The sequence below is a fragment of the Struthio camelus genome, chromosome 14, assembly GCF_040807025.1.
Source record: "Struthio camelus isolate bStrCam1 chromosome 14, bStrCam1.hap1, whole genome shotgun sequence".
NCBI classification, from domain to species: domain Eukaryota; kingdom Metazoa; phylum Chordata; class Aves; order Struthioniformes; family Struthionidae; genus Struthio; species Struthio camelus.
In genome coordinates, this window is record NC_090955.1 from 8730823 (window position 1) to 8753170 (window position 22348).

The 22348-nt window shown below is 41.6% G+C and overlaps 1 protein-coding gene across 1 annotated transcript in view; it reads right to left on the reverse strand.

Moving 5' to 3' along the window:
• The window catches only part of SLC41A3 (solute carrier family 41 member 3), a 115448-nt gene that overhangs the window by 92160 nt on the left and 940 nt on the right, over positions 1–22348 (reverse strand). The window lies entirely within an intron of this gene.

Genomic DNA, 22348 nt, shown 5'->3' on the forward strand with positions numbered 1-22348 from the left:
CAGTATTACTGGATTGTATCTCCCCATCTTCGACCCTATAAGCCACTCGAGAGCTGACCGTCCTCCTACCAGGCTACAAAAGAAAAGTGCACCTTCCACAGAAGAAGGACTGCTAGCTTAGAGCTCCTGATGATCACAAAGTTTAGGGTGGTGTCACTACACACATGTGAATGACTAACCGCTCTCTACACCCTTCATCCTGTTATACCCTCATAAAACAGACCTCCATATTAGCTCACTCATGCATAGAGGCACACTACAGTAGAGTGAACTGCTTTCCTTTAATATCAACAGCAGAGTTTAATTGCACTGAAAGAAGTGCTTTACTTCAGCAGAAATCCCTGCTTTTGAAATGAAAAAGGAATTTATTCCAACAGAAGAGCAAACAAAGAACAGTGATTGCTATACTGCTCAGCAGCAAAGACCGATCAAACGTGATTAAGCTCTGTCAAGGAGGATATTGATCATAACTGCTAGCTACTCACTCTGACAAATTAAAGAGGTTGGATTCTACTCTCAGTTACACCACCGGTTTGTTGAATCACTTCAAATCTGTACTGCTGTCGCAGGATAGAATGCAGCATGCAGCCTGAGGCTATAGTTCTCTCCGGTTTAGTTTCTCTCACCTATTTCATGGCTGAATCTCCACTGCTCAAGTTCAGAAAGTTTTGAATGAAAAAGGCAATTCTTCAAATGTACACTCAGGAAAATCTTAAGAAACTAATGAAATACCCAGCAAGTCAGAAGCACAAGTTTTGTGGCATGTAAGAAAAGTAAGTTTTATTTGGAGCTTCAGAGAGGAAAAATACAAAACAATACCATGCACGGGTTGGCAGAAACCCAGAGAACAGTTTTATGCCAATACTCATATCCAAAATTGCAAATTACACTATGGAGCCCAGCATCATTGCCTGGGCTGAAAGAAGCACAAATGGAGGAAAAAACACTAAAACACCCAACTCACACACAAAACCAAACCACCCTTATACTGATTTTACTCATCCACATGAACAACACAGCTGAGGAGAGTATTTCAACAATCTGTATAATTTTATCTTTCCTGTGTTCTACTTCGGATATTATGTGTCATCTCTGTTTGCACAATAGCCAAGTGCCTGATCCGGCTCTCTTTGCCAGCCTGCAGCTCATAAATCAGAGAGCACAGCTCAGAAATCACGTGCCCCTGAATACTGAAACAAACCGAAACACCCAGGCAGAGACTCCACTTAGTAAGAACCGTAAGCCTTGGAGGAGGCTGGGAGCAGGTGGGCTATCGCTGATACATGGGGATAGGCACAAGAGTGGGCGTCCATGGCAATAAGCCCCCCTGCCCCTGTAGGGTGCCACAGCCCAGCTGTCTGCAAGGTGGCTGGGGCTGTGACCTAGCCTGCCCCTTCAAGCCCTCTGGACCCTGGAGAACCCAGGGCCACAGCCCTTTCCACGTCACATACGGCGACCAGACAATGTGACTTTTCCAAATATATTCCAAGTGAGGGGAAAGGAGTCTGGAAAACATTCAGACAATGGCTGTGGCTAACAGCCTCACGCTGACATGAAGGTTTCTTTTAAACTTCTTCTAAGCCCCAGTTTCTGCGGGGACAACTACCCAACGAACACCCCGGTTTGCTCAGCAAGGCGCTCCAGAAATAGACGCATCCTCCTGAAGCTGTACTGGGATCCTGAACCACAGCTGCTCGCAACATCCAGCCAGCCAGCCGTGCTGCTCCCATGAGCCCACCCGAGTCCAGTTCAGGCAGAGTGAGCCAGATCAACTTAAACACCAGGTCTTTGCAACCCCTTCTCTTTCCATCCCACCTGCAAAGCATAAGGGAGCACCTACACAGAAATTCTGCCACAGCTCAAGAGCACCGTGCTCCTTGCAACTACAAAAGTCATAAGCAAGGACCATCAGGAATGGGCCTCGGCACCCAGCCCGCATCCTTTCTCACAGCTCTTTGCAGTAATATATCTCTGGATGGAGGTGGGGCAGGGAACATGCTTGCACTTTGGGGGAGAGCAAGTTTGGAGTGACTCAGTGTTGGTTTTGGCTGTTTTTAGAGATGCGGGGAGGAGAAGCTGCAAACATCCCCAGAAAGCTGAGAAAGTTCTCACCGTTAAGTCTTGGAGCCTGACCTCTTGAGCCCATGCAGCGTTAAAATCTATGGGAGCAGGTCTCTTAGGTCCTAGATAATATAGGATTGCAGGAAAACAAAAATAATAAAGCTAGAGGCATAAATATGCTGCAGTCCCACTTTTTCCACAAAAACATATACCAGGTGGCTCCACCACTCCTGTACATGTTCAGTGCCACTCATGCACACACACCTTCTCCTACTTGTGCACCTATCCAATGATCTCAGAGAGCCAGGCAACTACCTCAGTGTATCATGGTAAGAACTAATGCTACCACTGCCACCTTGGCCCTCTTTGGATTTCAACTTAAGCTCAAGGGAAATTTTACAGGCAGGGAAGTGCTGAGTAGTGCTCAGATGTGTACACACCCCCACAGTGCTGCTGGGAATAGAGCCCATATGCCCCAAATCTTCTAATGCCCTGCTCAAATTGCTCTGAGACATAAGAAAGAAAATTAAAAACACCACGCTATGAGGTAAAACATGCCAAATTCCCAGCTGGTGGAGCCCCACTGAAATTTGGGGAGTTATGCAACAGCGGAACAGGCCCAAAACGGAATATAAATAATAATTCTGTAACTGAAGGCAAGAGTCTGTTCCCAGTAATCTTTAGTGCTAACCATGAGCCAGAAAAATCTGCATTTGCATGCGATTCCATTTTTCCCCCCTCAGGTTCAGAAGAGTTTGGATGCATGGGCTCAGTTCAGTTCTGAACTCCAATCAGGGAAGTGCTAACTTATTTCACAGGCTGCCAACAGAGGTAATACTGAAATGCATATACAGTCCACAGAAGGTTAATTTCCCACAGTAAGGGAATTAGGCTGAGGCAGAGGAATGAATCTACTAGGAAAAGAAGTTCTGTTGCAGCTGTCATACAGAGTTATATATTTGAGCAGGCTTGTGGTTAATCAGAATTTTATTTCAGGTTTGAAACCACTGGGAGCTTGAGGGCGGGTTGTTGTTTTTTTTGGTTTTTTGTTTTTTTTTTTAAAAGGGTTTATTATTTCTTTTCAGAGCCTGAATCAAGCTCCACTCTGCACCCATCTGTTAGTTACACAAGGGACTCATTTGGAGCCTACGATGGTTTTCATCATTGGAAACACAGACCGGTTCTCCACTGAGGCAGGCTTTAAAACAAGAGGTCAGTCGCCTCAGGATATACAGAGATAAAGAGCACTTCATCCAAGAGATTTCAGAGCTAACATTTGGAGGCATCAAGCCCAGCTCCTGCTAGATAATCAAGGGTGAGAAAAAGCACCAGAAACCCCTTCTGATTTAATGTCATAATTAAAAAGCCAGGCAGCGGCAATCTTTGGTCCTATCTGACTGTAAGGCTCTTCCTCAAAGGGTAGCCAGCTGTGGAGAAAATGCACAGCACAGCCTCACTAAAAGCTGATGCCATAGCTGCAGTTCTCCTGCCTCTCTGGTAGCATATCCAGGAAGCACCATGCTACCTAAAGGCCTCTTAAAGCTTCCTCAAGACATGGCAACTGAGCACACCTGGGCCCTGTCTTGTCTGGCAGACTTCTCCTTGAAAGCAATGTGTCCCACTGCCTGAGTTTCCTTTTAGTAAGCACAACACCATCATTTCCTTCAGCCTCTCTCATAACCACCAAAGGGCCCAGACCTCCCAGGGGCCTGTTCTACACTAAGTCTGAAGTTTGTGGGACATCATGCAGCAGGAACTGCATGGATAAAGGCAACACCATGGCCAAGACACAGAGAACAGTCTTACTCATGAGAGTTCTGTTCAATTAAGATGCCAAGAAGTTGTACCCTCTACACACTGGCTACACGGAAGGTGAGTCAGATGCTCACCAGTGTGTTTGCAGGACTAGCCCCCAGCACTGTAAGGCTTGATGTCCAGCTCAGCAAAGCCCAGCTCTGTGTCTATTTCCTGCTTAGCAACTTCAGTGGGAGTTTTGGAAGTCAGAAGAAAAAGCACTGGTTTTCCCCAAAACCTCAGCATGTTGTACACAATGAGCACAGAGATCTGTGACAAGCTGCTGGAGGATTACACAACATTTGGATTTTCCCCATCTTATATAAAGAGACCTCATTTATAACACATCTAGTCACTGAAACAAGATCATTCATTTCCTGATAGCATGTTACTTCAACTGAGTTGAAGATGTTCTGGTGGATTAGGATCAAATGAAAACTATGTTTTAGCTACAACCTGTTCATGATATACTCCTGAAGTCGAGTTTGGGCAGAACAAAGCCTACAGGTTACAATGTGAGAGCTGCAGTTACTCAAACACACGAAAGACCCTTCTAACTCTAGAAATCAAAACAGAGTACCCACAAGTACCACTACTATTAATTCCCTTATTTCCCTATAAATACCACCAACTATCATCATATTTTCAAGCCTATAATCTGCACTGCAGGTATTCAGCTCTGCTTTAAAATAGACCAACTGTTTTTCAAGTACTAGTACTAGACCCACATCTCAAGATAATCCCCATGAAAAAAGGGACAGATGGAAGGATAAATCAGTGGAAGATGGCTCCTGGAATATATCAGTGAGGGTAGGAGGATCTGAAAAAGAGAGCTAATGGGAGTAGAAAACTTGGGGTAGACTCCCCCCTGTAATACTCATGCATGCCTCCATCCACCCTGCTACTTAGTCACCAGGTCTTGCTTTAAAGAGATAATCTACAGGTTATACCTAAGCAATATGTATATGGAGTACATAGAGTTATCCTAAGGTAAGCGCTGTGTAAACACTTCTGGATGCAAAGACATGGCTTCTCCCCCCGCCCCACACATCCTCCTCCCCCTCCACGCCTTTCTTAAATTTTACTGTTTTATCTACTTGCTAGTGAGAAAGAACACACAAGACTAGTAATAGTACAATGCTGTTCCCACAACAGCATGCTGAAAATGACATGCTTGTAAACAGCTCCATCAAGCAGGGAACAATAATGCAATTTGGCAGAGAGAATCTTAGAAGCCAAGTTATACAGAGAAATTACTGTTAACATTACATTAATCAAAACCAGTTAGGAAAAGATGAGAGGGAGACTCTGGCAAAACATGACTGGGATGTTACCAATTAAACTTGTTTTTCTTCCTAAAAGGCAATAGCATTCCTTCTAATTAGCCTCTGTCACTGTAATTCTAACAATAACCCACCACACAATTACTATTTGAGCTACTTGAAAACTTAAAGCATGCACCCCGTTTCTTTAAAAGGACTCCTCAGCGGACAACCAACGGGGCTGGGTAGGGAGGGTAGGGAGGAATAAGCACTTTACTTCTCCACTTCTGAAGCTAAGTTATACGAGAAGATTAATTCCTTAACAAAGTAAGTTCATATGCTGAAAAGTCATTCTGGGAACAGTCTAAAGTCCAGCGACAGGACAAGAGCCAACGGGCATAAACTGAAACATAGGAAGTTCCACCTAAACCTGAGGAAAAACTTCTTCACTGTGAGGGTGACTGAGCACTGGAACAGGTTGCCCAGAGAGGTCGTGGAGTCTCCTTCCTTGGAGATATTCAAAAGCCGTCTGGACGCGATCCTGGGCAATATGCTCTAGAAGAACCTGCTTGAGCAGGGGGGTTGGACTAGACGATCTCCAGAGGTCCCTTCCAACCTCAACCATTCTGTGATGCTGTGTAAAGTTATCTCCAACAAACGAATCAACTAGGTAAAAGCTAGAAATAAGCAGAAAGATGCTTCTTCCCACATCTATCTTGAGTGTTCTCTGTGGAGCAAAGCATCGGCATCTGTGAACCAACACAGAGCTCTGCATACACTATGGTACTACATGGTCTCACACCAGGTGACTTTTGCCTTCATATAGTCACTTCCAACAATGCTGTGGTCAGCATTACTGGTGCTCTGGCACACACTGGGATTTTTCACAGGGTAGTGACTGCAGAGACCTAGTAGCAGGACAGAGGCTTCAGGATGCCTCTTTGAGGTCCAAATCATGTTTGCCTTTCAGCATTAATCACGCTGCTGGCTCATACTGAAATAGCAACTGCATGATCTCACATCTCAGAGTTCTTCCCATACAAAGTAGAATTAGAGTCAGAGGGACTAAGCAAGAGGTTCAACCCCTCCAGCTTCAAGCATCTAAAAAAAAAACAAAAAAAAACACAACAAAAAAACCCACAATCCAGTATTCTAGACTTCCACAATAGTCAAAGGGAGATTGGTTGGATGAACTGCCCTGCAAAGGTGCTTGAAGACAGCTATGGCATCTAAGAGGCTATCAAAAGTACCTGGATTGAAGGTACTTTGCTCTAGAGGTCCCTTTGGAGGCTGGTTACATTGGTCATTCATACACCCTCCATAAACTAGACACCTGACTGGGTCTTTGAAACCAGGGAAAACGGACACCATTCTGGCTGCCCTCAGCTAGGAAGAGTTACAGCCATGGGAGAAGCTTAACCATCCACTGAGCAAAGCTAAACACAGTTCAGAAAGGAGAAGTAGGTTTAGAAGAACACACAGTTCCTAATACTTAGAGCTATTAACTACCAAGAACTGCAGCTCTCATCATTGTCACTTTAACACCAGTGCCACACCATTATAAAGAGACTGCGCTCTGGCATAACTTCCATTCTTCTCGAAGCCAGTGGCACTGAAGAAGTTAATGCCTCTGCTAATCCTTCGGCATTATTTCCAACAGGAAAGCTTGGCTGAAGTGATATTAGACTGCTTAATGACATCAATGAAAGTCTGACCTATAAAAACTCTTCAAAAACAGAAAAACAGCACTTTTCAGGTTCTCTAGACTAAAGCACTCTGGGTCAGATTCTCCTGTTTTCTCTACTGATGCGAGTGCATAACTAAAAGTATAAGTCCTTGGACCTTCCAGCCTCACCAGAAAAATCTGTGATTCTAATGAAAAAGGTTCATTGATAAGTTACATCTTCTCTCACTGAACCTATACTAGATGTCAATGTTTATATCGCACCAGCAAGGACACATCTCTATTTGTACTCACTGTGGGGTCAACTATATAAAACAGTAAAGAATTAGGGAGGACAGGAAAGGTGTCAGTTCACTAGAGCCGTGCCATGTGTCATGGGAGAAACTCAGTTCATAGATAGTCAATGAAATCTGCTCCAGAGCCACACGTGAAATTATTTTAACATTACAGCTGTGAAATACACCTGTTTCTGTTGTTAAACACTTTCATGCCCTGATCCCTGCCTATACTCTATACCAAGATATCTAGAGCAGAAAAAAAAAATCTGCAATATTTTCAAGTTTCTCCTTTTCCATGGAAACAGCTTATTACTGAAATAGTTACTGAGCTCTACATAATCTCTACTAGAGAAACAACACATAGCAAGAAGGCATAGCTGCTTCTTAGCTTTTCCAGTGCTCTTCCTGCAGTCACCTAAACAGATAGTTTCTCCTTAGACAACGTGATCCTCTGAAACCCGTTAAAGATCTAAGAAAGGCTTTTACAACAAACCTTATTAAAAACGTTCATAGTAGTGGCCTTTTCCCTGAATATGTGAATTAATCAATTCCCATCTGGCCACTCTTAACTTCCTTCTATTGTTATAGAAGAACAAAACACACGCAAAGAGATCACGAGTCAGATCTGACAAGGCAAAGATTATTTTCGCATAGACAAAATATATCCCCTCCCTCCAACTGATGAGGTGTTCCCCACCCCCAAACACACAGTACAAGATACAAGTAAAACAAATACTACCAGATATAACAAAGTACACAGGAGGACTAAGAGAAGGATTCAACATTTATATGAACAATGAGAAAACATCCACAGTGGCACTAAGAGGTATCAACCCTCAGGCTCCAGAATGCAAGTCAAACATTAACGGATAGGAATTTAAGTTTTTCTAGGTAATGATACCATACAACTGCCTAACAGGATTTTACACCTTGCTCTGAAGCATCTGGTAGGGTATAGCTCATGATGGAGTACCTGATTTGACCAACTGTTGTTCCAAAAAGACGGGAAAACTCATATTTTGCCTTCCAAAGGAGTAGCATGTTATTTGTATGCTTGACAGCTTCATGTATTATAGTCACGTGCAGTTTCCATTAGATTTTAGAAGCGTCTCAGCTCTTTTACAGAATATAATCTTAAAATAGCCCAGCATAACACCTGTGGTATGCTGACAAACACTCTGTGTTGGCAGTCAGTCCAAGACCACTGCTGGCAAAAATAGGACACCTGTTGTCAGTATTCTATCAAATATGATCATTTTAACATTGGAAGAGTTTGGAATGCCTCCATGGAAGCCTGTCTGACATCAAATTTGCATCCCAGCAAACCAGTAACTACAACTGATGCAAATTTTTTTTTTTTTTTTTTTTTTTAAGTGTTACGAACTGACTAATTTGGAGCAGACATGAAACATTTAGATAGGCTTATGGGTGAAACAGTGCATGTCAACTTGGAATATTTACTTACAGAAATGGAGTATGATAAAAATAGCATTTGAAAGACATCCAAATGTTGCAAATAGGTATTTTTAGAGAAATCCCCAACGAATGAACGAAAGGGAATGTCCAGAAGTGCATGGTGAAGCAGTCAGAGGATGTTAAAAAAAAAAAAAAAAAGAGAGAGAGAGAGAGAGATTGAAGTCACAGTCTCAAAGCTCCTGCTATTAATCTGAGAACTGATAAACAACAAGCAGAAATAGAAGGGCCAGAATTCCACTAGCTAGGCTAGTTCTACCCTTTCGTGGTCTCCCTAGAGTGCCTTTTCTTTCTATTTTTTTTGAAACAAGCGCCATGACTTTTGCTTTACAAGTCAGCACGATGGTAGCTTGAGAACAACTTCACACTAAAGCCAAACAAAATGAATCTGTGAGATGATCTGGAGAACAGTCAATCTTGGCAGCAGCATCTTGTGTCAGCTACTGCAGCGAGAGGGCATTTGGAGGAACATACTCGGCCAGAGCAGGAATACCCTGGACACCACACTTTCTATTCCAAGGCATCCCAGAGACAGCACTGTCTATTTATAAGGCTACCCAGTAAGAGGTGCCCTCTGATGCCAGTGTCAGGAGAACTTGCCTTTTCCTGTATGAGTCTCACTGGAAATTCACATATGGAATTGCTTCCAGAAAGAGCCTGAGGGGAGGAAAGCACCTGTGATTCAACAGTAGCGATCACAAAATTTATCCTCATGGATGTCATCATGATAAACCAGTTATGCAGTACTGTCCAGCAATTCCTTCTACATTAGCTTGGGTTATGAGTTTGACCAATAAGTCTGGTTCTTACAAGAAATATTTTCCGCTGCAGACAGGAGAGTAGGCATCAAATACAGAGGGTGCTGCCCTTCCCTAAATTTCCTTCAAGTTCTGTTTTCTCCAGTAAATAAGAGCTGTTCCAAACACAGTTAGGCAACTAAGTCATATTCTGCCTGAAAAAAAAAAAAAGTAATAATATAATCTCTCTCCGTGATGTTCCATCAGACACCATGGCTAAGATGAACTGTCCTGCCCTGAGCATCGTTACAATCCACCAGGGTAAAGAGGAAACAAAGCTCACTTAGATTACCCTGCAACAAATGTCCCTTCTTTATGCCCAGGAGAACGAGGTGGAACACTGGATCCATATTCATCTAACTCAAGGTTCATCTTGGACTAAAGATGCACTGAGGTACTGTTGAGAATCAGTCCTTTAATATAAGGGATCTCTTACATCCAAGTAAGAAGTTTCTGAGAATGCACAGAAAGGAGAGCAATGAAAAAACTTTCCCTATTCATGCTGTCAACAAAACAAGGGCCATACCCATGCCCTTTGTACAGTACCTAGCATCTAATGGGAAGGACGGTGTGGTATTATAGAAGCAGCTCTGCTTCCTGCAGGTACTGGATACAGGTTTACAGGTAACACTTACTGCTAGCCTGAACAGGTACACTGTGGATAACATAGGGCTCCCAGAAGCTGGCTCATCTAGATGGGTGTAACCCAGAAATGTCTTCACTCATCTCCACATTTATATTAGCATAAAGCTAGAATCAGAGCCTTGGAAAGGGCTCAAGAGAAAACACTGAGCAGAAGGGTAAGACAGACCCATAATACAACAGAAACACAGGCATCCAGCACAAAATAGAAACAAAGAGGAAATTTTACTTTCCCATGCCTTCCTTTTATCTTTGCTATTATTTTTACTTCAGTAGCACCTTAAGACTCTAGCAGAGATTAAGGTCTCATTGTGCTGAGCACTGCAGACATGTAGGGTGCAATCCAGTCTCCAATGAACTTGAGTTTTGTTACTCATGACAGCAGAGGCAGGATTTCTCCCAGAGCAAAAGGTCATCCCTGTCCCAAGATATTTATCTAAATAAACAAAACCAGTTGCAAGGGGAGGGGGAAGGGACAGAAAAAGGCGGCAGCACTCAGATGAAGTCCAAAATTCATGGAGCAGATCTGCAGCAAAAGGGAGAAGAGAACTAGTACTCCAAACATTGCTTCATGTGCTACAGTCCATCACAGTATGGCCGCAAACTCTGCTAGGCTGCATGATAATAGCTACAAATGTCATGTGGAGAGAAGAAAAAACAATTTCCCACAAGTTACAAAAACAGCATGGTTTGTTTTGACAACGAAGGTCCTCATCTGGTGAGATTCTGCAATATGCACCTAACAGGCTTGTGATTCTGCAGATTTAAGTACTTGGCTGTTGTCACAGCAGAACAGCAGCTTCCACTCCTCAGAAGAGTGAGTGGCTGATTTGGCTGGATCAGATAGGAGAAGAGTGAGAAAGGTCCTAAACACACCTTGCATGTTATTCAGATAGAGGGAAGTCTCTTCCTCACATTGCTGCTCAACTAAACTGTGTCCCTCAGCAATGAGCACACGCTGGAAAACAGCTGCAACAAAAGCTCTGGACCTTCTCCACCCTAGCCTGAGAGTTAGGTCTCATGTGGTAGGTGGCTCCAATTCGCATCCATCCAACCCACCTGCCACGCCAAGTTGCAGGAATTAATTCCCCATAATGGTTATGAGCAGCCTGCAGTAATACAGTCATCACCTCCTATGAATTAAATTACATCAATACCTGAGTGTGTCTATTCACCTCATAAGCTAGGATATGGGCAGGATCCTAACAGTTTTACGATGGGGAATTGCTCTCTGCTTGTATGCCCACTGCATCATGCACTAGTAAGACGACAGCCTGGGTACCACAAATATTTTAAGCTAAGGTCAACCAACCACTTGTACAGTTCCAGCTACTGGTGCTAAAACACACATAACACCAACCAGACACATACAAGCCTAAACCATTTAGAAAAGAGTTACATCTTGTTTGTTAGTCTGCCTTTAATTAAGTTCAATGTCATCTCTTTGTGAGGCATGAGTTTGGTTGGAGGCCTCCAACGTTTTATAATTAACGGCCTTTAACTATTCCATGCCCAGTCAGCAGTACCTTTAACTAGTGAATTTTCCAACACAAACACACAGAGCCAACAGTCTGCTATGAATTCTACACTGCACCATTTGTCTGTTTCCTTCGTTTGTCTTGCTTATTTCTTGGGAACTGTTATAGTGCATACTCAAGAACAAGGCAGGCTCAGCATCAAGAAAAAAAAAATATACCACTGTTTATTTTGGATAGGCAAGATCAACATGACTTCCATGCACTTGCATGTGTATCTGTGATCCTAAGTAAAGTGTCTCTTGCTCTAAGAGCCTGGAATGTAAACACTACCACAGCTGTTATTTGGATGAAAGGGAAGTAAGAGCAGAAGGACATGGAAAAAACAGTTTTGTTTTGTCTTGTGCAGGTGTCATTCTAAAACACCTGACCTGACCCTGGCTTCACTTACATCAATGAAAGTCTGCAGCAATAGGGTTTTATGTCTAGAGCAATGCAAGCATGAGATTAGAATCTAGGTTACAGGATTATACTTGTGTGCAACCGCAAATTAGATCAGTCTAGACAAGGAGTTGATATTTTAGCCTGAGATTCAACTGGAGACCTTTATAAATTAAACAGCATCCCCTAGCTTTGTAATTAGGGATTCTGTCTGTGCACATGAATTTCCCCCTCCACTGGCTGACCTCCCTCTACAGGGCTTTGTAGTGACCTTACAACTTCAGCTAGAAAGCAGTACCCTGCTTGCTGTCTTTAGCTCAATACCAGCTTGCAGATGAAGTGACATTTTCTGAACCGAGTGACTGAGGCAAAGTAACAACTGGCTCCACCAGAATCACTCCAGATCTATGCCAGGGTAATTGCAACCAAAGTTTGTTACCAGTCCAGTAGGTTATGCAAATAGCCAAAGTAAATAATAGGTCTGCAGCAAACTGGTAAGTAACATAGCTGTCCTCTGACACCATACACAAAGCTCGAGCACACCTGAAGCAGCACAAGGAGGACACAGAGCAACGACTAACAGGAACACAGATTGATAACTAGCACAGAAGAAACACAAGCTACATCTACATTGACTCTAGGGTATCAGGACAAAAGAATGCTCCCAAATACAGTAATAGATATCTACATTGATGCCTATAAACGTCTTCAATTATCCTGGCATGCCCATTAGGATCCATAGTAGGCACCCTGTCTGCAGCCATCCCAACTGCAGCCGTCAAGTTCCATCTGCCCCTGTAGGAGTTGTCAGGACTCTCCAAGGAAGGACCCATGATGTTGCAAGAGGGAGGCAAACAAACCAGTTCTATCCAAGTATCAGGAAGCTGAATGTGGGGTTCTGCAGTATAGGGTCTGCTATACCAAAGTGCCTATAGACCCTAAGGTGTCTCCCCATGGCATGGAACACCCTGAGGACATGGCTGACATTGTCACAGGCACAACAAAGGGAGTTGGGCGACTAAACTACAGTGCTTGCCAACTAGAAAAAACACCACATGGAAGTGCATAGATGGCAATGAGGAAACTAAAGCCTCAAAAGGAAAAATCTCTAGAGCTTACTTTAAAACAGTGGGATATAAGTGGAAAGACATGGGGGACACTTCTCTTGCACCACTTTTATGCAATGTAATTCAATTATTACTGGTCCCTCGGAACAAAGGTGTGGTTATGCACACACGAGAACTATTATTGTATACAGAGACCTTTTTAGTGAATAAGGCCACTTAATCAGTAATGTCATTCTGCTTCCTCCTCTATAGTCTCTCTCTCTTTTTTTTTTTTTTTTTACTACACAATTGCCTGTTGGCATTATCCTTTCAATTTCCATGATCTACACAGAACGACAGGAATACGTGGTCTTAAGGATCTAAGTATTAGAAGACAGCACAATCTTGTATCTGGGGCACGGGAGGGAAGGAAAGAACGGTTTTGGTGACATCTAACATTGCATCTTTTGGATGTATTATGAAGAACGTACCTCTTGATCCATTTATCTCAGACACACTTATGTTCATGTTCTTCACACACTCAAGGCCAAACTATGGTCCAGGTCACACTTGTTGCTTTGGATTTACACAAGTCTGCTGAGATACACAGAGTTACTGTAACCAAAAGTAGGATTCATTCCAAGATGCAGTGCTTTGCTCAAGTACAAAGTGCTCTTAAGTATTTTCCATGCTCTTAAGTATTTTCCATAGAACATATGCTCTGTTCCATGTGAACAGTTACAATATGACGATCGTATATATGTAAAACCAAATGGAAACACTGAAGATTACCTCCCTAACGTAATGAAACATAAGGATGTTCAGTAAAAGGGCCAGTCAGCAAATCTTGATGTTTCCCATAAACTAGAGAACAGATGTTGGAAGGAGCAGGAGTACTTACGGTGATTTGTGACATTTATTTATAGTTTTATCTCCTGGCAACTTTCACATAGGCCTGGAGCGTAGAGAACTCCTAGAAACATCACCACCCACTTGTTTAATAATTCTTTGGTTGGAAACCTATCTACTCTCCTCTGCTGTGCTCTACGTTTGCTTCCCTTCCCACTTATCCTGCCAGGTTTGTCCGCACAAGAATAGCCAGATGAGCCCTAAACTGGTAGCCTTTCCCTTGAGCCCATTCCATTGCCACGTTTTGTCAGTTAACCACATTGCCACGTTTTGTCAGTTAACCACATTGCCACTTCTTTGAAATCTAGACCTCAGCCCAGCCTCAGGGTATCTCCAACTCTTCCTTCCTATGTACACATCACATCTTTGTCCTTTTTCTTCCATATTCTTGAAGTTCAGTCCTCTCTTTCATCTGTCCTGAAGAAGTGACAGTCAACCTTGCCTTGTCTGCCTAAGGCTCTCTCCAGCCAGTTGACATCAACTAAATCAGCTGTTCTATAGTTGGGTTCACGCTATCTTTTTTAACCTTCTCCCTTGGCTGAAACCCTTCATTGGCATTGTACCTCCTGATCCACTCATCAAGTCTGTCCTATGTTCATCTCTTCATCTCCAAGATTATGGGATACAGCAAAAGGAAACTATATGTTTTGGATTATGCATTTAACATGTGCATTATTTTCTCCCTCCCAGTGAAGTTCTCTAGTAGTCTTAGACTGTAAGCTCTTCAGAAAAAAGTCAACTTACCTAAGCATTTGCTGTGGCTGATACGGAATGCCACAGTGAGTTTGGTCGACCTCTTTGGCTGATGCAGAAATACAATGTCATTATTATCCTTTCTGTGAAAAGGATATTCCAACCAGGGTAATCTCGCTAATATCCTAGACTTACCCTTGAAGAACTCAATCTCTCTTTGGCAGAGCAACTTTAATCTCAAGTAAGGAATTCAGGGACACTCAGAATGCCTCTGACAGGAAGTATCACAAACTTTTTCTTATCCCACACTGGTTTTACACTTGGCCAGGAGTGTCTGCAATTAATTTACTAGTATAAAATAAAGCTAAAGGATATTAAGGCCTGATTTGCTTCTCACATAGAGAACTGTTCTTTAACTGTGAGGCCCACTGGCACGGAAAGGCCCACATCCATACTATTTGACTCATTTACCTTTGGAAATAGATTGGGGCCATCTGCGTAGATGTGGCCAAACACTGCTAGTTCCTGAACCAAATCCAGGAATTGTTTGGGAGAGTGCTCATTGGTCAAGACCATGCCAAGGACAACACTAATAATATAATGGTACAGATGACTGAGTTCCCAACTTTGAGAACGTTTCTAATGTGCTTTAACCTACTAGCATAAGCATAAGGACTTCATCGATTTTTCTCCTGCTACCACTGTGTAAGTACCCAAGCAAAATAACAAAGAGAATCTCCCCTCTGGACTAGCAACTTAGGCATTGTTTTCATGACTAGTGTACGTTTGTGCACATGTGTGTGTAAGCATACATATGTACATATACAACATTAGAATATATATAGATAATATAATAAAATATATGGCATATAATACATAATATGCATATCATGTATTATAGATTCTGTATCTTATAAAGCCAGCACCATAAGAGCTAGACTCATTCATCGCATTTGACAAGTTTGTGTATAATGCTGTATTGATAATACAGTATTCATATAATACTATTCAAAAGCATAAAATTAAGAGCTATACATGTTTAGGAATACTGTTGAAAGATTAAAATTAATAACTATACAGAAGCATATACTGTCCAGTAATGTGTTAATTTGTGGTCTATAATAAAGCAGCCCCTGACAGTGCTTAGGAACAGCTTTCTCATCTTGCATAGACTCAACTGATATAGATGGATGCACTGATGTTGAAATCACTTTTTTGCACTTTTGTGCAAAAGGTTAAAAGAATAGAAATAACCATACCTATGTACAGTACATAGAAAGCCTTGGAACATCATATGCCCTACCTACCTCAGATACGTTTTTGCTCACTGAGGATCTATATTCCATACTTTTAAAGTATTCCCAAACTATTTGTTTAGGATAGGACTCTCACAGGTTCTTGCGCTAAAGAAAATCATACTCCCCCCTGCCCAACACCACCACCAAACTATTAATACCAACAGTCAAATCCTGAAGGACAGAAGAAAACAGCTTAGTTTCAGTCAGACTGGTGAAAATCTGAAGCAACTCGGAGAACAGTGTAACTGAGATCAGAACTTGGCCCGGACTCAACAAACGGAGCCAAATTCATTACCACACTCTTTCCCTACATGTCTGCATATTAGAGAGCACGTTTCTTGGTTGTTTTTTTTGTTGTTGTTTCTTTTTTCTTAAGGGCACATTTCAGCCAGTCTAAAAGTACATTCCGTAATTCTGACAAAAATGCCAACTGACGTAAAGAAACTCCACAGATTTAATAATATTTTGCTTGGAAACGGGTGTAGAGACGCATGCATTTTCTAACCCAGTGTGCCTTGGCTATGAGTTGTAGGAAACACCTTTTTGACAGGAAGAAGAATGTAGGCTTCTCCTCCACACAGAAAACCTCAGCAAAGTATCTCAGCAATGACAACTGCTTTGTCAGTTTGGACATATCTTTTAGTGCCCGGATGAAGACAATTTCATCATGATAGACAAATGGAAAGCAGACAAAAGAGACTGGAAGACTTTTGGCACGCTGGATCAGTCCACTGTGAAAACTGGATTTTCTGCCATCTCATATTGTTATCAATTAAGTACTCTGCTAGGTCCTAGCCTACTGAGTGTCAAAGCACTGAATGAAATAACGAGATAGGTACCTGTCCAACTCCATGGTCTTCTCTCAACAACACAAGCTAAAAAATTGCCAAGTTCCATCCCCACGTGCATAGGCTTTCCCTGAGTTTACCCTTAGTCCATAGTCAGAAAGGGATGTCATCCAAACACGAGCTGTAACAAACCTGGGCACAGCTCTGCATCTGAATGGAGCAAGAGGAAGGGGCTGTAGTCACACAGCTATGGCTGCACTAGGTGGAATACATGAAGCAATGGCAGAAGGGGAAGGATGTCTTCACCCCTTAGCCACCATTCATCCCTGTGCACACTGGCACAGGTTTTGTCTACACTTTTTAGCACTGAGATACAGCTATATCAGACAGCTATTTTTGATTCAGATAGCAGCAACTAAAACCAGAATCCAGCTCTCGAAGCCAACATATAGTTTCTCAGCAGCAACAGCATCATTCAATTCGCCCCTCCAAGAATGAGAGAAATCACTTATTTTGGTTTCTTAATGTGTGCAGCAAATCCTGCTGGCTCCATCCATCCCCTCCAGAGATTTCACCTGAGGGAGCATTCTGGGGAACCTTCAGAAGAATCAGATTTACAGTCAGTCTCTCTTCTACTCTTGTTCCTTCAGTTTTTCCCACCACCTCAAGTTCTCATCTTCTTTTTGTTTAAGGAGCCCACACTCTCAAGACATTCAGATACCCTCTCACAGATACAGCCCCTGTAATAGCTGCAGACAGCTCCCTTGCTGGGAGCTGCTCTACCTTCTCCCATGCATTCCCACATTGCTCATGGCCTCCTCATCAGCACCTCCTGGTTTGAGCCTGCTAAGCTACCGGAGGGAGCAAGAAGAGACATCGGGGTCTGCCCAAAGAGGGAATGGCACCCATACCAGAGCACTGTAGAGCGTGGACTCAGACTCTGCCACCTTCAAGATACAGAAAACAGGTAACAGAGGAACCAACCCAGCTACCTTTCTTCAACCCTAGCAGCTGTGGAGGCAGGAAGGAGACAGAGCATTTGCAGCAGCGAGCTGTAACTTTTATCTTGGCTTAGACAAAAGTCATCGTCTGCTGCTCAAGGCAGCTTCTGAACACCTATTTCTGAAGCCAGCCCCACTGCCCCTGTTAAGAGGCCATGAGCCCAGTTCATATTCATACGAAGGTGCATTTATACAGCTGTGGCCTTGAAGTCAGCATTAGTAACCTCTACATTAATTTTAAGGGTGTTCCTCACTGCCAGATGTGGGCAAAGCTGCTATGGAGTAAATTAAGTCTAGGCTTAATAAAGCCTATTTATGCCATCTCATTTAGCACAGCTCATGTTTATGGGGATTTATTAGGCACTTAACTGCATGAAAGAGGAAAATATTTGCTTGTAATTTCAATTGCTCCGTATGGCTCTGACTCAGTGGCCTCTCAAAGCACACAAATATTTTCCAATAAACAAAGAACTGGTTCAAACTGCAGCCTATTGAAAGCAAAAGGCTGAACATAAATAGATTTGATTCATAAGTCATTTTTTCAAAAACTGGAAAGGATTCAACTTTACTGTAGTGTGACAAGAGTCTTCAATTTGGACAGCTACAGAGGGCAATGACTCCTTTCCTTCAAGGAGGAAGTGACTTAACTAGATAACGCTGTTCCACTAAGCTTGCTGTTACAATAATTTCAGAGTGCAGCTGCAGATGGTCATCATTTCGACTCCTGCTACTACACCAGCTTCAGTGAAGACACTGAACTGGAGATTTCTTGCATGTCAAGATCTTCCACCAGACTGAATCCAGGTACTGACTAATTAGAAATAATTTTCCTTCATAGGTCACATTTATATTTATGTGCACACACAAGGTCAAGACCCTAAGAACTCCACGGGTAGAGATTTGGAAATCACTAGATCAGGTAAGAACCTGAGAACCAAGTCATTGTACCAGATTAATGGCTAGGAGATACAGGCAAAAGTGACTGCAGTAAAAGGAACAGGGCTCATTTACATCAGGAACAGATCTGGCTCATTATCATGAAGGCTCCTTACTACTTTGGTCAACAGTTGATTACAGTACTCAAAGGGCTTTGTTTGCTAGTCATCCAAGAGCTTTAAGCACTTTGTCAGATGGACTAATTTTTCCCATCTTTTATCCAAATAAAGTTTAATTGTTCTCACTTTGTAAGCTTGTTCACATACATTTCCTTCTGAATACAGAACAGCCAAAACACAAGCCAAAACACTGAACCTTACTTGTAGGCTAGCACATTGAATTGTAAAGTGCTTTCTGATCAGGCAAGCAGAACTCTGACTTGAACTGGTATAATTAACTACTCTTGCTGGACTATTTCCCATTCCCTCCCTCCCCCCCCCCAAAAAAAAAGTTTATATATTCCTCCCTCGATACTCCTTGAAATTTCCATTTAACACCACTAAAATATTGGTGCAAGAAAGATGGAATAACGGAGTCAGACCTTCTGAATGAGAATTACTCTCAATAAATCTTAGCCATCTTTCCTGTATAGCCATGATTTACTTACTCTGGGAGGTCTTTCAGAGTTATAAATCATAGCCAATATGAGAACTGTATGCCAACATGCAAATATCAAAAAAACATAAGATCTTAGGCTTTTATTCAGAGATTGTTCACTGTTACATCCAGGAAACTACATATGATATGCAGAACTCCTCCAGAAATGGATCCACAAGAAAATGACTGACTTGAGCAGATAGAAGAAAAAATTTATTTGAAAGGAAAAAAGACCTCAGAATTGCTTCACTTTCATTGGCCATAGCCAAACACCTAATCATTTTCTTACCAAGATTTGTTTTTCATTTTAACAGGCCATATTTCCCTGTCAGGCTCTATGGTTTCTATACATTAAGTACTCACAATGACTGATAAGATAAGCTGTTACAATGAAATTATATCAGTGGGTTTAAACTTGAAAAAAATCAGATTTAGAAAAATTATGAATAACTTGATATTCTGATAATGAGGACACTACAAAACAATTACCAGCATTACAGCTTACAGAATATTTAGCAAGTTTATATATAAACACAGGCACTAGTGTTTGATGAACAGACTCCAATATCCCCCAGGGAATTGATTTCTATATTTGTTTGCTCTTGATACCACAGGGCTTCTGGCCAAAACTGTACTAGAAAGAGCATGTCCATTTTTGTACCTGAGAACTGTGAAAAAAGTACTGTATATGTCAGAAGTTTCCTTCCTAGACTATGTCAATTGATGGATTCCATTTCTATTTTTTCAGTTTTTTATATTAAAACAAATCTCAGAACAAAAAGGGTTTGTTATTTCATGACAACTTTGCTCATCACTTAATAAAGGCAAGCTGCTGCTTCTTCTCCCAAGTGTTTTCAATGAAAAACACAGACTATAAGTCAACTTGTGCAAAAAAAAAGTTTTTCATTACAAATGACAAGTTTATTTTAAAAGGGGAAACTTCTGGATCTAGGATGAAGAAGTAATCAGCTTTCATTTTCTGACAGAAGATGAAATTTCCCCCCCCCCCCCCCATGGAAAATTTCAAAACTCATTGCAGCAATATCTTCACTCTGAATAGAGAGAGATCTTATTTCTCTAGAAATGCTTCTCTCAGGGGAGGGGTTGTTTAGAACAAGATGAGAAATTATATTTAGAAAGAAAACAATGAAATTCTACAACACACAACCTCCCACTCACTTCCCTTTAAAACAGAGAAGGCAAGTATATTTTGTATAGTGGCGTCTTCTGTTGAGAAATGCTACTTATGAAAATAAAATTTGCTTCCCAGCAAGTGACACACATTTAACTTTTTCAATACAAAGAACACAAGAGGGTCTTAAATATGACCCAGCCTGATGAGTGATGCAATTGTCCCTGCACGGAGCTTCTTTATGTCCAGTTTCTTCCCATAACTGTTCATCTGTTGGACAGCATCATTACAGGGGAATTAGAATGATATTAAGAGACTGCAGAGACACACATCCTTCGGTATACCAGGAGTCATATCTCCTTCCCCTCCTAAATTGGGCCCATCAAAAGGGCACTGTTTTGTGTTCACGCCCATTTCCCACAGGGAAACTGTTACCAGTGATATTCAAAGCTCTTCGTACGTCGACATAAAATTCTTCAGCCTGTCATCAAGCTTTATAAGCTAGCCACAGAAAGCATTTATTGTACGTCAGTTTATTAATGTACAACTTTTTCCTATCATCCTTCGCATTATGTCAAGATTAAGCAACACACAACCGTGATAGGAGACATATGCAAAACATTTGGGTTGTACCAACCTTGCGCTCCACTTAGGGAGTTTTGATTTTAGAGGACTTTGTCACCATGAGGAAGAACCATTCAATTATTTCTTTTCTCCCCTTGACACCAAATTGGGATCCTTACCACAGACTATGAATCATATAAAGCTATGCTACCCTTGGGAAAGTCCTTGTTCTCATATGGGTGCAGATCAAATAGCTGAACCCTACTGTGAAACAAGGGAAAATCTGCTTTCACAGCGCTGTAGATCTCATGATTTCATCTTGAAGCTTGTGATCCTCTTGAGTCTTGTGACTACTAAGAAGTTCCAGCTTCCACTTTAAAAATTCAGTGTCTAGCTTTGCTATTTGTAGGGAACAGCATAATCCTATAGTACCCTTAAATCCCAAATGGTTCAGAAATTAAGCAACAGAATGCAACTTTAACATTTTTTGTGGGAGACTGACTTCTCTTGTCATTTTGAATTAAAATAATTTATATTATTTTTCCTGCTCTGTGGAAAGTACATCTCCCCCCAAAATTAACGTGAGAAAACATGCTTTGAAATATCCAACACTTCTGCATTCCAAAAACTAAATTAGAATTTTCTCTTACAGCTCCTCCATGCTTTTTCACCTTTCAGTGTCCTGACAGTCACTGGTACTAAAATACTGTTTTAAGTCCTTTTAAAAGTTGTAACTACTGCTCTTATCTACAGAATAAAAAAGGCAGTGCATTTTCAATTTCACAACAGTCTCTACACAGCTCAGTGCCACAAAACATAACATTTCTAAAGAAGTCTAAGTTAACATCTCACAGTACCAAGAAGCTTTAGTTTTCAAAAAAATAAGTTATTCTCCATGAAAAAAGCAGTCTGCAGATTAAAAAAAACTGATTGTGTCACATGGTATTTATTTGCTTCCATCTTCTGATGCTTCAAACTCAAGTCTTCATTGTAAACTATACTTACAGTTATCAAAATAGACTCACTCTTACTCAGGCAAATCTATCACTGTGGATTTTACTGAAAGAGAAGGGCAGGAGAAGACTTGTTGAATGGGATAGTACTTTGGGTTTCCTCTGCTTTGAGCACATCAAATAGACTTGGAAATTCTCATTTATGCCCATAGTTTTGAAGAGTCAATGTCCTCCTAAACAACAACTAAGAAAGTTCTGACTTTTTGATCTTTTGCATGACCCACTCTTAAATTTATGTTGATACAATTCTCTCTACAGTACTTCAGTGAAAGGGATTAGAGCCATACACTTATCATAAGCGTCAATGAGAATTTGGAACATAAGTAACAGAGGATAGAATTCATCCTTCTTCCCCTTCAAAAAAGGGGCCAAACTGACAGAATTAAAGAGACTTCCCTCCAGCAGCTGCTAGTCTAAGGTTCATCCCGTAGAGTTGATTAATAGAGTCAGTTCAGTATCAAAGG